This window comes from Apodemus sylvaticus, chromosome 1 (genome assembly GCF_947179515.1).
Source record: "Apodemus sylvaticus chromosome 1, mApoSyl1.1, whole genome shotgun sequence".
Taxonomy (NCBI): Eukaryota; Metazoa; Chordata; class Mammalia; order Rodentia; family Muridae; genus Apodemus; species Apodemus sylvaticus.
This window is the reverse complement of record NC_067472.1, coordinates 127,291,730-127,306,734: the sequence shown is the minus strand read 5'-3', so window position 1 is coordinate 127,306,734 and position 15,005 is coordinate 127,291,730. Positions and strand designations below refer to the sequence as shown.

Here is a 15,005-nt window from a genome sequence, read left to right as displayed (position 1 = left end):
GGAGGCGGAAGGCGGAAGGCGCGGTGCCGGCCGGGCCGGGCCGGGCCGGGGCAGCTCCTCAGCCGCACCGCCCTGGCCGGTGCCCAGGCTCGAGTCGCCTTCCGCCCGCCCTTCCCACCCGCGGCCTCAGCCAGGTCCCGCCGCCAGCCGGGCTCCCGCCCCCGCTCCGCCCCCGGAGCCGCAGCCCCGCCCGCCACCGCCGTCGCCATGTTGTGGCTCCCGCAGCCGGCGCTGGGGACGCGCGCGGCCGAGCCCGGGGCCTGTCGCTGTGGCCGCCGCCGCCAGGTAAGCGCCCCCCGCCGCCCGGACAGGGCGAGGCTGCCACCCGGGCCGCTCCAGCCTGGGCAGGGGAATCCTTGGAGAGCGGGCTCTGCCCGCGCCGCGGCCGGGCCCTGCAGCCTGGTGGACCCTGCCCGCCGCCCCAGGCGGCAGCCACTTCCCCCGACCGCCGCCAGGCGGGCCCTGGCCACCACCCTACCCCGCCCCCGGCCCGGACCCCTTCCGCCGCCGCCGCCCGCCGATCCGGGGCGGCCCGGGCACTCCGCTGTCGTCCCGCGCGCGACAGGCGCCCGCCCGCCCGCCGAGCCCCCGGCCCGGGCAAGGATAACGGTGCACTTCACCCGGCTGGGACGCCCTGTCAGCTCCACGGTCCCCGCCGCGCGAGGACCTGGCGCCGTCACCGGGCAGAAGCTTGGAACGTCGGCCCTCCTCGGCGCCCCTCAGTCTCCCCCCAGCCTCGCCCAAGTTCTGACCCCGGGGGATCCTTCTCCCGGGGCAGACAGGTCTTCCTCCTCGAGAGTTGGGGTTCTCAGAGGGGTGACCAGGCCTGTTGATCAGGGTTGAATTTATTCTCCTGCGGGGACTCTTCCTGCCAACCGAGGGGCTAGGGGGACAGGCTCCGTGTGACCCGGGGGAGGACAGGAGGGCGTCTGCTGGACAGATGGCCTCCTGGCCTTGGATCGGCTTTTGTGAGGGGGAGGGGTCCGTATGACCTTAGGTGTGCTTGTTCCTGAGAACCGTAGGATTACTGGGGGTGGTCTGGGATTTTTAACTCTTTTTATGAGCAGACCAGAGTTGACATTAAAAGTCCAGGGTTGGACCAACCTACAGGCCCTCCAGGGAGCATGTATTTGTATCCAGGACGAGTCTAGATAGTTTCTGCTTTAGGAGAGTGGGACTCGTGGTGGGTAGAATGGGTTTGAACCAGGGGTCTGCCTGTGGCCGGTGTTAGTGCAGGAGCTAGAGTGTGCTTGTGTCAGGTGTACACTGGCTGAGCACACAATGTGCTTGGCCTGACTGGTGCTGAGTGGGATTGCAGAAGTCTGTTTGCTAAACTGACAGGTACTTACACTGTGAAAGAGAAGGGAAGCCTGGTGCTTTTTTTTTTTTTTTTTTTTTTTTTTTGACTATTTCTATCGCTCCACTGAAGATGGCTTTGGTTCATTTACCCCTCCCCCCATCCCCACTTTTAACCTGGTTGGCCACCAAACTCCGGGCTTAAACCTCCCCAATAGTTGGGTCTTCTGGCAACCCTGTCTGACTATAAACATTTTTTATGAGTTTTTGTATTATGTGCCATGACAGGACTAGGTTTTGGAGATACTGTGTCAACCAGGAAGACACCTCTGTTTTAGTGTTGGAGATCTTGGCTCAGAGACAAAGTCTGGTAATAAGAAAATATTTGTCAACAAATATATGTTCTCCATGTGGCAATGAAAATTAACTGCCCTTTTAGTTTACTATCTAACGTGTGGGAAGACAGTAAGTACAGGTCTAATAAACATGTAGTATGTTACAAAGCACCAAATACTAAGGGGGAAAGGGGAATAGAAAGAGAATCTGAGGCAAGAGAGGTGGCAGGTTTTTGTTTTACTCTTTGTATATACAGTTTAACTCTGTCTTCCTGACTGGCCTAGCTAGATCTTCCTGCCTCAGCCTCTTGAATGCTGGAATGACTAGACACCAGCACTCTCCGCTCAATGAGGGTTTAGTTCACAGTACAATGGCAGAGGCCCTAAGTAGGGCTCTCTGTGTGTGAGCCAACCCACCCTTTCCCCCTCCCTCCCTCCCTCTCCCTCCCTCTCTTCCTCCCTCTCCCTCTCCCTCTCCCTCTCTCTCTCTCTGTTTCAGGTTGGTTTGTTTTTGCAGTGGGGGGGGGGGAATCCATCCTCCAACCTTACCTTCTTGCTAAGCACAGATTCTGCCTTTGAGTCCTAGCCCCAGATGAGTTTTTAGTACAATACTCTGAAGGAAATGGCAACATAAAATTTATAAACTTTGATGAGTTCAAGTGGAAAAAAAGATGAAGAAAGAGAATAATTTGAATTGGGGGCTCAGGGAAGCCTTCCCTGAAGAAGCACTGTACCCCCCCCCCCCCCCAAAAGAAGGCTTAAGCGGTAACCATGTGGGGAACAGCACTCAGTTTGGCAACTTGGAGGAAGTGAAAGAGGTTCATGGGGCTAGAGGAAGAAAGAGAGGGGAGAGGGGAGATAAAAGTCTGTGGAGAGCTGGGTCTGTCTGATCACTGAGGCCTGGTGTGTGTGTGTGTGTGTGTGTGTGTGTGTGTGTGTGTGTGTGTTGAGGGGGGATCTTTCCCTCTTTAGTTTGAATTGTAGCTTAGGGTAATTAGGAGTATTTGCATTTTATAAGGCCTCTGGCCCCAGCTCAGTTCTGACTTAGATAAGGCAAGGATTTCTTCTCTGTTTAAAAGATCTTAAGTATAGGGGACATCCTGCCCTCTGTAAGGTTTTTACAGCTTTTAGGAGGAGAAAATGAAGTAGGATTTCAGAGTGTCTGCTGAGTGGGAGAACCAATGAGAATGGTTTTTGTATATATTACCTTATTACTCTCTACACCCTAGGAGACAAGGTTTTCCTGTCCATTTTACTAGGAAATAAGCCCAGAGGATGAGGTGATGTGTCTATAGTGCAATTGTAACGTGGCCGAATTTAAACCCTGCCCACCTGAGCACTGGTTCCAGTGCTCTCTGGCTTTGGAGTCATACTACAGGACTTTACTCCTTTTCAAATTTATTTTTATTTTAGGTGCACTAGTGTTTTATGTGTGTGTATGTTTGTGTGAGGGTGTCAGATCTTGAAGTTAAAAGATGTGTTGTGTGCTGCCATGTGGGTGCTGGGAATTAAACCCGGGTCCTTTGGAAGAGCAGTCACACACTGAGCCATCTCCCACCCCAGACTTTATACTTTACTGCTGACACTTGTTAACTATAGGCTTAAGCCCTCTAACCTTCCTATGCCCCAGTTTCATCATCTTCAATGCAAGTATGTATTTTACAGAGTTATGCAGATCAAATTGAGCTATTGAATGCACTTGTTCAAATATTAGTTTCCATACTACCACACTAAAAAAAATGCCGCTTCTTAGCTATATTGTGACTATTTTGAAAAAGATTAAATAGATAAGTTAGTTTTGTTTTGTTTCGAGACAGGGTTTCTTGGTGTCGCTCTGCCTTGCCTTGAACTCAAGAGATCCAGCTGCCTCGGCCTCCAGAGTGCTGTGATTAAAGTTGAGCACCACCATACCTTGTGATAATTCAGTTATTGAATTTTGTGTAACTAGTTCCTTTTTCTCTTCTCTCTTAATGACAATGCTGTGCTCCATAAGACTGATTATTTTTTTTTAAACCTACTTTATTTAGGACTTTTTTAAAAAAAGGTTTATTTATTGTATGTATATGAATACACTGTCGGTGTCTTCAGACACAGCAGAAGAGGGTGTCCGATCTCATTATAGATGGTTGTGAGCCACCATGTAGTTACTGGAAGTTGAACTGAGAACCTCTGGAAGAGCAGTCGGTGCTCTTAACCACTGAGCCATCTCCAGCCCCCAAGACCAATCATTGCACATTGACATCTCATTTTGTGTTTTGATACTGTGATAGAACTTACAAGGTGAGAACTGTTAGATACCATTTACTTTTAAGTAGAGTGTCTAAGAAAAGTCAATTATTTAACAGTGAATTATAATTTCTGTTTAAACTCTCTGATACAGTGGTGGTTAATGAGCTATTGGAAACAAATTGTGGTAGCCCAGGCCTGTAATATTAGCTAGCACCTGGAGGGTAGAGGAAGGAAGAAGGACAGTCAGGAGCTCAGCGTTTGAAGTCAGCCTAGGATACATGAGGTTCTAAAAATGCATGGGGGGAAAAGAGAAGGCTTCAGAGAAGAGGTGACTTCCGAACTGGGTCTTGGAGGAGGAATAAGGGTTCTGCAGGTTAGTAAGATTGTGAAGGACATTCTAAAAGAGCCCTAAACATGAAAGCCTGCAGTTCTTAGAGACCTCACTGTGTGGAGATAAGACTGGAAAACAGGGCTACATGAGAGACAGGTTAATAAGTTTGTATTTTATTTGCAAACTATGGTGAAGTGTCAGAGAATACTAGCTACAGCACATGCATTCCATGATTGGATCTGGAGAGCAGGGATCTCAGCCTGGGGCAGCTTTGTCCTCTCGGAATCCTGGGCTTCAGTATCTGTTCCTGGCTGTGAGACCAGAACTTGAGGTTAGTAAGATTTTTCAGCTGATTCAAGTCAGGGAGATTGACTCATTAAGAAAACGTGGAGGAGACTGGTGAGTAAACTAAAGTACTCACTGCCCATGAAAATGGAACTGTAGAGTGACAGATGTTTCTGTCCTCTGGCCAGGGTTCCCAGCTCACTTCCTCTTTCTGCGTAGGGCTAGGGCAGCTAATAAACTCCCTCCTCAGTTCCCATTCGTTTCTCTCAGGCTTCATGGACTTGAACCATCTTTCCATGTTAGCCTTTCTTCAAGCACTGTTCTATATAGTTGATAATAATTATTGATAGAGTGAACAGTGCTGTATTATTTGGATGGGATCTTATGAAACTTAGAAAGAGGAAGAATAACTTTTAAAAAATGAAATATTGACAAGTTCTGGGTTATACCAAGTTTGAGGCTATCCTAGCTGAAATGAGAGATCTTTTTCTTAGCCAAAAAAGAAAAATAAATGAATAAATTTTAGAAAGAAAGTATATGTATATTCTGCATGGTGTGGGTAGTTTTGGGCTATGTAGCAGTATGGGCATATGCGTTGGAGTTGTTCAGAACGTAACTCAGATCATAGAATTCTTTCTTTCTTTCTTTCTTTCTTTCTTTCTTTCTTTCTTTCTTTCTCTTTCTTTTCTTTCTTTTCTTTCTTTGACTTATTTTATGTATGTAGACCTTTACTCTCTTCAGACACACCAGGAGAGGGCATCGGATCCCATTACAGATGGTGTGAGCTACCATGTAGTTGCTGGGAATTGAACTCAGGACCTTTAGAAGAGCAGCCAGTGCTCTTAACTGCTGAGCCATCTCTCCAACCTTGAATATTTTCTTTTTAAAACTCTAAAAATTGGGGCTGCAGCGAGGGCTTGACAATTCTTACTGTTTTAGTCGAAGCCCTACCTTGAGTTTCCTTGTCCATATGAGACAAGGAGACTGACTCCCAGCACCTATAACTCTAGCTTCAGCAGATCAGATGGGCTCTTCCATGGACCTGAACTTAGGTGCACACACCTACACTTACACATATGAATTTACATATATCACACATGCTTAAAATGAAATCTTTGTAAAAATAAATCTCTAAATTATATATACATGTAAACATGAGATATGCATACAAAGGAAATGAAGCTTGCTGATAAATCCTATATTGAGAGCTGCCTAACATCTATCTATCTGTCTGTCGTCTGTCCATTTATTAGTTTTTTTGAGGTGGTTTTTCTATGTAGCCCTGGCTGTCCTGGAACTTATTTTGTAGACTGGGCTAGCCTTGAACTAATCCTTCTGCCTCCCAATGCTCACGTGCTAGAATTACAGGCTTGGGCCACCACACCCAGTTATTACTTGCTATTTGCTTTGTTGTTATTTACTCTGCTGCAGATTGAACCTCCGTCCTTTGTGCAGGATAAACAAGTGCTGGCCACTGAGTCTCAGTTCTCAGCCCTTTTGGAATTTGCATTAGATATTTTGTTTACATCTCTATTTTGTATGTATGTTTGTTTAACTTTCCCTTATAAAAATAGGAACATTCTGGATGGTAAAGAAAGGTTTTTCTTTTTTCAGACAAATTTGCTTTTATTTTGACTAATAGAAAAGCATACTTTGATATAATTTATCCAATGTATAGTTTTATGCATCCCAGAAAAGTAAATGACTTAGTGTTTGATGTTGCCATCAATGTTTGGATTATCCTACTGTGACTTTAGCTAAGTCCTTACCATCTGCATTTCAGAATCTGCAGGTGTTATATCAAGAGGTAATGGTCTCCCTCATTCTGATTACATACTCCAGTAGACAAGACAGGATGTAATGTCTGTGGCTGTGAAAAGATTCACAAGGTTGAGTGGAATGAATATGTGTGCAAGTGATTCTCTGTCTCAAGTCAATATGTGTGTGAAGTCCACATGGCTTTAGCCTATTTTTAGTTTTAAAGCCTCCAGAGTTGGGGCTGGAGAGATGGCTCAGCAGTTAATAGCACTGACTGCTCTTCAAAAGGTCCTGAGTTCACTTCCCAGCAACCACATGGTGGCTCACAACCATCTGTAATGAGATCTGATGCCCTCTTCTGGTGTGTCTGAAGAGAGGTACAATGTACTCACATACAAGAAATAAATCTTTAAAAAAAACAAAACAAAACAAAAACCCTCCAGAGTTACTGGGGCTCCTGAAAGATTCTGAAACTTTAAAATGTTTGCTGAATTTTATTTTAATTTTTTGAGGAAGAGTATCTACATAGCCTTCCTAGCTGTCCTAGAACTCATATAGACCAGGCTGCCCTCACATTCAGAGATCTGTCTGTCTCTGCCTTCCAAACTGCTGGGATTAAAGGCATGGACTACCAATCTGGCTTTTATTTTTTTTTAACTGAAAAAAGTTTGAGTAGTTCATAGGTAGCTCTAAAGATCTATCACAAAAAATAATCATTCAAAGAAGGCAAGGGCTGCACCAAGCCTAACTTGTGTGTTGTTGTTCCCTCGGGAGAATAGTTGTCTATGGGGTGTTGCCTCTGAGTGGAATGTGTAGTTTTTCAATTTTATGTTTTGTATTTTTTCCTATCATTTGAGTTTTATAAAGGCTTTAATATCTCATCTCCATAAAAAATGGTAAGTACTGAATAGGTCTACTTTCATTTTGGAGACAAACACTGAAGTTTGTATAACAAAAACTGAAACTGAGCTGTGTCCTTATAAAAGAAGTATGATGTTAAATTTGTTGGAATTGACTGCATCTTCTGGGCTGCCCTGAAGGAAAATGCTTTTAGATGCGCATTGAGATGGCTTGCCTTGTCAGAGTCAGTAGGTGAGCACCTCTGATTGCAATCGTCCTTGAATCCAGAGAGCCTGGTGTAGTGAACAGAGTGTGAGCCTAACTTGGGTCCCTTTGTGGGGGTTGGTGGAGGTGGTGGTGGAGGGTCTTGTAGTCTAGTGTAGCTTCAACTCAATTCATTCTGCTTCAGCCCCTCGAGTCCTGGGATTACAGATTAACCTGGAACTCCAAAACCCCAACCCCCCCCCCCCCATTGCTAGAATTACAGGCAGTTTGGATTCTTCCTCCCTCAATCCTATCTTCTTCTCTTCCCTCCCTCGTCCCTCCCTCCCTCCCTCCCTCCCTCCCTTCCTTCCTTCCTTCCTCCTTCCTTTACTTCCTTCCTTCCCTCTTTCCTTCCTTCTTCCCTCCCTTCCTTCCTTCCTTCCTTCCTTCCTTCCTTCCTTCCTTCCTTCCTTCCTTCCCTCCTTCCCTCCTTCCCTCCTTCCCTCCTTCCCTCCTTCCCTCCTTTTCTTTGTTTTTCAAGAAGGGTTTCTCTGTGTAACTCTGGCTGTTTGGAATTTTGAAGACAAACACTGAAGACCTTGTGGAAGTCTGTAGACCATGTTAGCCTGGAACTCAAAAGATCCACATGCTTCTGCTTCCTGAGTGCACTACCACCCGTGGCTTGAGTGCTTTCTTATGAAAGCTTCTAAAGAAATCAGTTTGTTTCTGGTGTGGCCTGGTTTCCACTATGGTCTGGGCTGTCTACTGTTTGGGCTCCTGGGCTCACTCTCCCTTCCACACATCTACATGGAAGATGCCAGAAGTGTTGAGAATATGGAGTCTTAGAGTGTAAGAGACTGCAAAGGAAGAGACTTTGTAACCTGTGTAAGTTTAGCAAGCATTCCTAGAATTTCTGCCTTTCTGGAGGCTTTTAGGCCCTTTGGGTGAGGTGGGACTGTCTCTTCTTTGTGTCTGTGGAGGCAGGGATATGTTACCTACACTATCTGAGTGGGAGGCAGTCGGGTTGGTTGTGACTTCATGTTTATACCCTAGTTTGCTGAAGTTTACAACGGTCTCCTTTCTGCCAGTTGAGTTTATCAAGTCAAAGGTGTTATCTTGTACAAGACAAAGGGCAAAGTGAGACTGAAGCAATCAATTTAGAAGGTGTGGGTTGGTTGTAACTACAACCCATCCTATCCCAAAGTCTGAAAACAAAGCTAAGCCCCAGCTTTGTCATTCCAGAGGAGAGAGAGGCCAGGAGTGGGCACCAAGCAACTGTTTAGATTGTTCTGGAAGGACTCTCTGTTTTAGCTCTGTGTGTGTGTGTGTGTGTGTGTGTGTTGTTTTGTTTTTGTATGTGTGTTGTTTTGTTTTGTTTTTGAGACAGAGTTAATCTATATGGTCCTGGCTGGCCTGGAACTTGCTATGTAGACCAGACTAGCCTCAAACTCATAGAGATCCAGATCTGTCTGCTTCTGCCTCTTTGTGCTTTTATTTTATTTTATTTTATTTTATTTTATTTTATTTTATTTTATTTATTTTATTTTATTTTATTTTATTTTATTTTATTTATTTTATTTTATTTTATTTTATTTTATGAGACAGGGTCTCATATAGCCTGGGCTGACCTCAAATCTCTCTGCAGTATATGCCAGTCTTGAATATTTGATTCTCTTGCCTCTGTGCTGTCATTATATGTATACATCACATGCCCAGCTCCTTGTTTATTTGATTTGAGACCAAGTTTCACCATGTAGTCCCAGTGTAAGTCTGGCAGTCCTTGAATTCAGCAGTCCTTGGGCTTGCCCTCCACAGGCCTTCAGGGTCAGCCATCATCCCTAGCACAAAAATATTTTACTTGTATTTAAAGTCCTGTATAGCTTTCTTTGCACCTGCACATTATTGCTAGGCAGTGTATAGTCAAGTGTGAAAGGGTTGCTGATGGCCAGCCCAGAGCACTGTGCTTCGTAGGGCATAAAGAATCATGTGAGATGAACTTCGCTCTTAGGAGCATTCTCACTGCAAGCAATTACAGAACACTTTACTTCTAGACCAGGGTTTGAGAGGGCTTTTCTTTCTGAAAATGGTGGTTATGTGCCACTCATTTGAGGTGGCTGGGCCAATCTCTAGGGAACATCTCTGACACCCAAAATAGAGTGACACCATTTGGAAGGAAATGGTGGCAGTCGAATAATTTCATTTTTCATTACTTGATCCCCTACCACACCCAACTTTAATTGGTTTTGGTGCTGGGGATTTAATCCATGGCTGTTCAGACATTAGGATAGCACTCTATCACTGAGCTACATACTCAGTCACCTGTCTCCGCTGACCTGTGCTCTGAGAGGGAGCCCCATCCACACAAAGAGCCTAATTCATTGCACCCCATGCTTATCTGCCATTACTCTTGCATTTCGAACCTCACTCCTGGGAGAGGCTATACTTCTTGTAGTTTAATAATAAAGAATAAAGAGTAAACTAGTCTGCCTTGGGAGGCAGAGGCAGGTGAATTTCTGAGTTCGAGGCCAACCTGGTCTACAGAGGGAGTTTTAGGACAGCCAGGGCTACACAGAGAAACAGTGTGTCAGAACAAACAAGCAAACAAAAAGAGTAAACTAATTACCAGAAAATAATTTGAGGGAAAGCCTAGGACTCAGGCAGTCACTACTGGCAAGAAAACTGTAGTGACACACACTTGTGTGGGAGGAGAGAATTGAGGGTAGCAAAGGAAACCTTTTTAAAATTCCCTCCTCTTTTGTTTTGTTGTTTCAATATAGGGTTCCTCTGTGTTTGAGAGAAGGGTTCCTGCTGTCCTGGAATTCTCTCTGTAGACCAGACTGGTATTGAACTCGGAGATCTGCTGGCCATTTTAATCCTGAGCGCTGGGATTAAAGGTGTGTACCACACTGCCCAGCTTTTTCCTCCCCTTCTTAATTACTTTATTTTATGGATGTTTTGCCTGCACTGCCTGACCTGCATGCAATACCAGACGGGGGTATTAGATCCACCCCCCACACACACCCCACCAGGGGGTGGGGTAGGATGGAACTGGATTTCAGATGGTTATGAGCTGCCGTTTGGGATCTGGAAATAGAAACCGGATCCTCTAGAAGAGCAGTCAGTGTCTCATCTACTGAGCCATCTTCTGGCCCCTAAAAGAAGCTTTTTGGAGTTTGAGTTAGGGTCTCCTGTAGTGCAGGTTAGTTTTGAACTTTCTATGTAGCTGAGGCTGGCCTTGAATTCCAGATTCTTCTGCTTCTACTTTCAAGTGCTAGGATTATACTTTCCAGAAATGGACAGGGACAGTCTGTTTTGAAGCAAAGTCTGGCACATAGTGGGTGCCTAGTATAGGAAATAAGGCTACTCTACTTGGCTAGAAACTTTCATGGCTATCAGATGTTGCAGAGTTTTTTGTTTGTTTGCTTGATTTGTGAGACAAGGTTTCTCTTTGTAGCCTGGCAGTCTTAGAACTAGCTCTGTAGACCAGGCTGGCCTCAAACTCAGAGATCCTCCTGATTCTGACTCCTAAATTCTGGGATTAAAGGGATTAAAGGTGTGTGCCAGCACTGCCTAGCCATGCCAGGCTTTTTTTTTTTTTTTTTTTTTTTTTTTTTTGAGACAGGGTTTCTCTCTGTAGCCCTGCCTGTCCTAGAACTCACTCTGTCTTACTCTGTAGACCAGGCTGGCCTCGAACTCAGAAATCCACCTGCCTCTGCCTCCCAAGTGCTGGGATTTTAAAGGCGTGTGCCACCACTGCCCAGCTTCATGCCAGGTTTTTAAGCCACTGTTTTTTCTGATACCAGGCCTATCTGGTACTCTATTGTCTGGGTGAAAGGGTAAAGTGTATTTGATATTGGATATGAAGGCTTTCGAATAGAGGTGGAATTTGATTATTTCCCCACCCCCTTTTAAATAAATGTTCAGTTAAAGGGATTTGAAAATTATTTAAGGAGAAAACTGATCTCTCATAAAATATAGACTGTATCATCCCTTGCCTCAAGTCCATGGCTTAGTGGTTAAGAGTGCATATTTCTCTTGCAGAGGACCAACACCTGTGGTGGGTGGCTCACAAACACTTATAACTCCAACTCCAGCCCATATGATACCTTTTCTGGCTTCCTCAGGTACCTGTACACATGTACCTACCTACACAGAGACACCTGCACATACACATAATTAAAAATAAAATCCATGTTAAAAGCAGAAGCCTTTGCAGCGGCTTTTCTTCATCTCTCCTGTTCATTCATTCCCTCTGCTGCCGTTGCAGGACTTTCCTGTTTGCTCATCCGCCTAAAACTGCTTCTCCCTACCCACACTGCTCTTCCATTTGTTTCTGAACTGAGGATATATTCCCTCCAATTTCTGTTTTGGGAGTAGGAAGTACCGTTGAGAAAGGCTTTCTGATTCCCTGTCATGAACCAGTGTCTCTTTCTTCAAGCTTACTGCAGCCTTCTTGCTTTGTCTCCCAGGTGTTAGAATTACTCTCATGAACTACCACAATTGGCATTATTACTGAAGAATGAATGAATGTATGTGCACATGTATATAGTGTACATATGATGTAGATGGGGTGGGAGTAGAGTTGGAAGCTGGAAGATAAAAAGAAGACATGCTCTGAGGAGAGTGAGATTGCTTTTGGTGAGAGTAGACGTTGCACATAATTAATCTATGATAGTCTCCAGTCTTGTCTCTTACTAGTGATGTAACAGGGAAGGCAGTGGCTAGGTGTTCTGAGGAGGTGAAGCAGCAGCTACTGCAACATCAGGTCCGAGGACTTGGTCTAGGTCTAGATTCCGAAGCTTCTGGAAAGCTTCCCTTTGGTGTAATCTGAGGTGATAGGCAGAAAGAAACTATTTTAGGTTTGTTTTGTTTGAGCTTAGTAAATCACGTGATGAAATAGTTTTGAGGGGAATTGGTCTCAGGGTCACACAAAGTGATGACATAAGGGAAGGACTAGAGGTGGTCCGGAGTGAGGAGACAACAGGTCAGAATGCAGATTTGGGAGGGAACAAATGGTATCACTGAGACTCAGTGATGACAGGGTGACGTCCGCTGCATAGCCACTGACAAAGGCTCTTAGTGCCCCAACCTTCAACTTCTCTGTGGTGTCAAACAAGTTTCCGAAGCAGTTGCAGTGTGAAGAGGAAGTAGGAAGCAGAGGCTCTTAGGAGGATGGGTGCTCGTGAGTAGGGCTCACATCCTTGGTGTTTCCTGTCTGGTGGAGTGGTCCTTTATCTTACGGCTCTGGGTCCACTGGGGTGCTATCTGAAATCTGTCTGTTCCAGCAGCTCCTTTCAGCTTCATTTTCTGTCGCTGTATGGCTGTTTCTCAGGACAGATTATCTAACTCACAAGCCCATTAAAAGGATTACTTATTTGACTAGAAATGCTTATTTCTAAATAGTTTCTGTTTCATTAGGCTTTTCCTTTTTTAAAGATAGAGTCTCTGCATTGCAGGCTGCCTTCAAACTTGGCAGGGCCCCTGCCTCAGGCTCCTGGGTGCAAGTCATGGTTTGAGGTTTGCAGCTCTGATGGCTGTATACCAGGCACTGTTCTAAGCACTGGGAACACAGCAGAGAACATGGTTAAAATCTTCCCTTTATAGAGCATATTTTCTAGGAATTTAGGGACTTATTGTCAATAAACAAGAAAGTACTGGATATGAGAGGTAGTGAGAAGTATAAAAAGGAAAATAAAGTAAGTGTGGTAGATAGGTGGCTTTAAGGTGACAAATTTCTGTCTTTGATACTGGGTATTGAATGTGGGGTCTCCCACATACTAGACAAAGTCCATACTACTGAGCTACATCTCCAGCTCTGGTTTCTTTTTTGTTTTGTTTTGTTATTTTATGTATATGGATATTTTGCCTGTGTATATGTTTATGCACTATATATGAGCCTGATGCTTGCAGAGACCAGATATGGGATTGGATCTCCTAGAATTGGAACTATAGATGGTTGTAAGCCGCAATGTGGGTGCTTGAATTTGGATCCTCTGGGAAAGCAGCCAGTGCTCTTAATCACTGAGCCATCTCTCCAGTCCCTCAGTTTCTTATTTTAATTAATTAATGGTTTTTTGAGACACGGTTTCTTTTTGTTGTCCTGGGACTCTGCTCTGTAGATCAGGCTGGTGTCAAACTCAGAGATGTGCCTGCCTCTGTTTCCTTGAGTGCTGCGATTAAAGGTGTGTGCTACCACTGCCCATCGGGTTTCATTTTTAAAATGGAGAAGTCAGGGCTGGAAGATGGCCCAGTGGGTAAGGAAGCTTGCAGACAAGCTGATGACCTGAGTTCCATTCCTGGGATCCACATGGTAGAGGGAGAGTGCTGACTCCCGGGCATTCTACTCAGATTTCTACTATAGTCTCCTTCTCCCTTCCCTCCCTCCCCCCCTCCCTCCCTCCCTCTCCCTTTCTTCCTCCCCCAACCCCACACAGTGAAATTAGACGGATAGTGGATGGATGATGACTAGAAGGATGGTGGGTGAGAAGCCAAGCATAGCAGTCAGGAGGCTGAGGCAGAAGGGATGGAATCAACCTGGCCATCACAGAGAAACTGCCTCAAAGTAGAATATAAGAAAATCAGAGAAATGTCCCCGATGAAAGCTATCTGATGGTGAGAACTGTCTGTGCAAGTGTCTGGGGAGAGGGTGCTCAGCATGGAGGAAAAAGCAAAGGGAGACAGCTCGCAGGTGAGAGTGCTTAAGGAAATGGGAAGGTATGAGTGCAGAGGCCCCTTAGACACTGTGCTGGAGTCAGGGCTTCATCCAGGCTGAGAATTACTGATTAGACAAGCCCTTAGCACTGAAGAGAGACCAGTGGTTAGTGTGAGTATGCTGGACGGAGTGCCAGTGGTTAGCGTGAGCAGGCGCTGTAGGCCCTGTGATGGAAGGCCTTAGGTTAGGGACTTGTGATGTTGGGAATCTTTCAGGTAACAGAAATTCTTTCCAATTTATATACCTTTTCTGATCCGATTACCTCACCTCTGGACCTCTGTTTATTTGTAGAGTGGCTTAAATGTAATAAGTTCCTGGAATCTCTGACAGACTTTTGTGTTTCTGATGTTGAAAAAAAAAAGCCTCTAATCTAGAAAGATATACTAGAACAATGTTTTCTAATCCTGGTCTTACAACACTAAGGTTTGTCATAATTATGACAAAAGCTATAGTCAATGTCTCAATACCAAATTGAAGAAAAATTCATGCGGTGTTGGGAAGTGGGAAAAATTACTAGAAGCTTCAGAGCTTTTAGTACAAGGGCATCCTGGTCTTAGAAGTAGGCAGGAGCCTGAGAGCTTTGAGTGCTAGTTGTGTGTGGTTCACCTATTGCTAATTTTCATGTATGGTGAGGGTAGAGTTCTTACAGCAAACTCAGAGTCTGTGATTTCAGTGACTTGGGAGAAACGGCCAGCCTGGGTCACTAAAGCCTTGAGTCTGTTAGCCCCTTCTGTGCAGCCAGATTGTTTAGTCACATCAGAGACTCTCTGATCAATAGGCCAGAGTCAGGTGGCTGGAGACACTAAGGTTCCCTTGGGGTGAATAACCAGGTACATTCAGAACTTATTCACCACTAGACAATAGACTCAGTACCTCCTCGGACCTCTTCAGGCTCAGCCTCTGGCTTTTGCCCTAATTTTGATGTTACACTTTCTTTTAGTTCATGTTTTGTTAGTTTGAGACAGCAAAGGATAGAAGGGGCTTAATTAGAGATCAAAGAAATAGCAAGGCCTAG

The 15,005-nt window shown here is 45.1% G+C and overlaps 1 protein-coding gene across 3 annotated transcripts in view; it reads left to right on the top strand.

Annotated features, from left to right (window-relative positions):
* The first annotated feature begins 211 nt into the window (after positions 1-211).
* Znf592 (zinc finger protein 592) overlaps positions 212-15,005 on the top strand; it is a 49,042-nt gene continuing 34,248 nt past the window's right edge. Inside the window, exons 1-2 of one of the 3 annotated variants that reach the window (XM_052159743.1) lie at positions 217-285; positions 10,056-10,172. The gene's annotated coding sequence lies outside the window, so the exon portion shown is untranslated. Of the gene's footprint in view, positions 286-10,055; positions 10,173-15,005 lie in introns of all 3 variants that reach the window. The other 2 variants (XM_052159759.1, XM_052159735.1) reach the window with 2 other exon arrangements.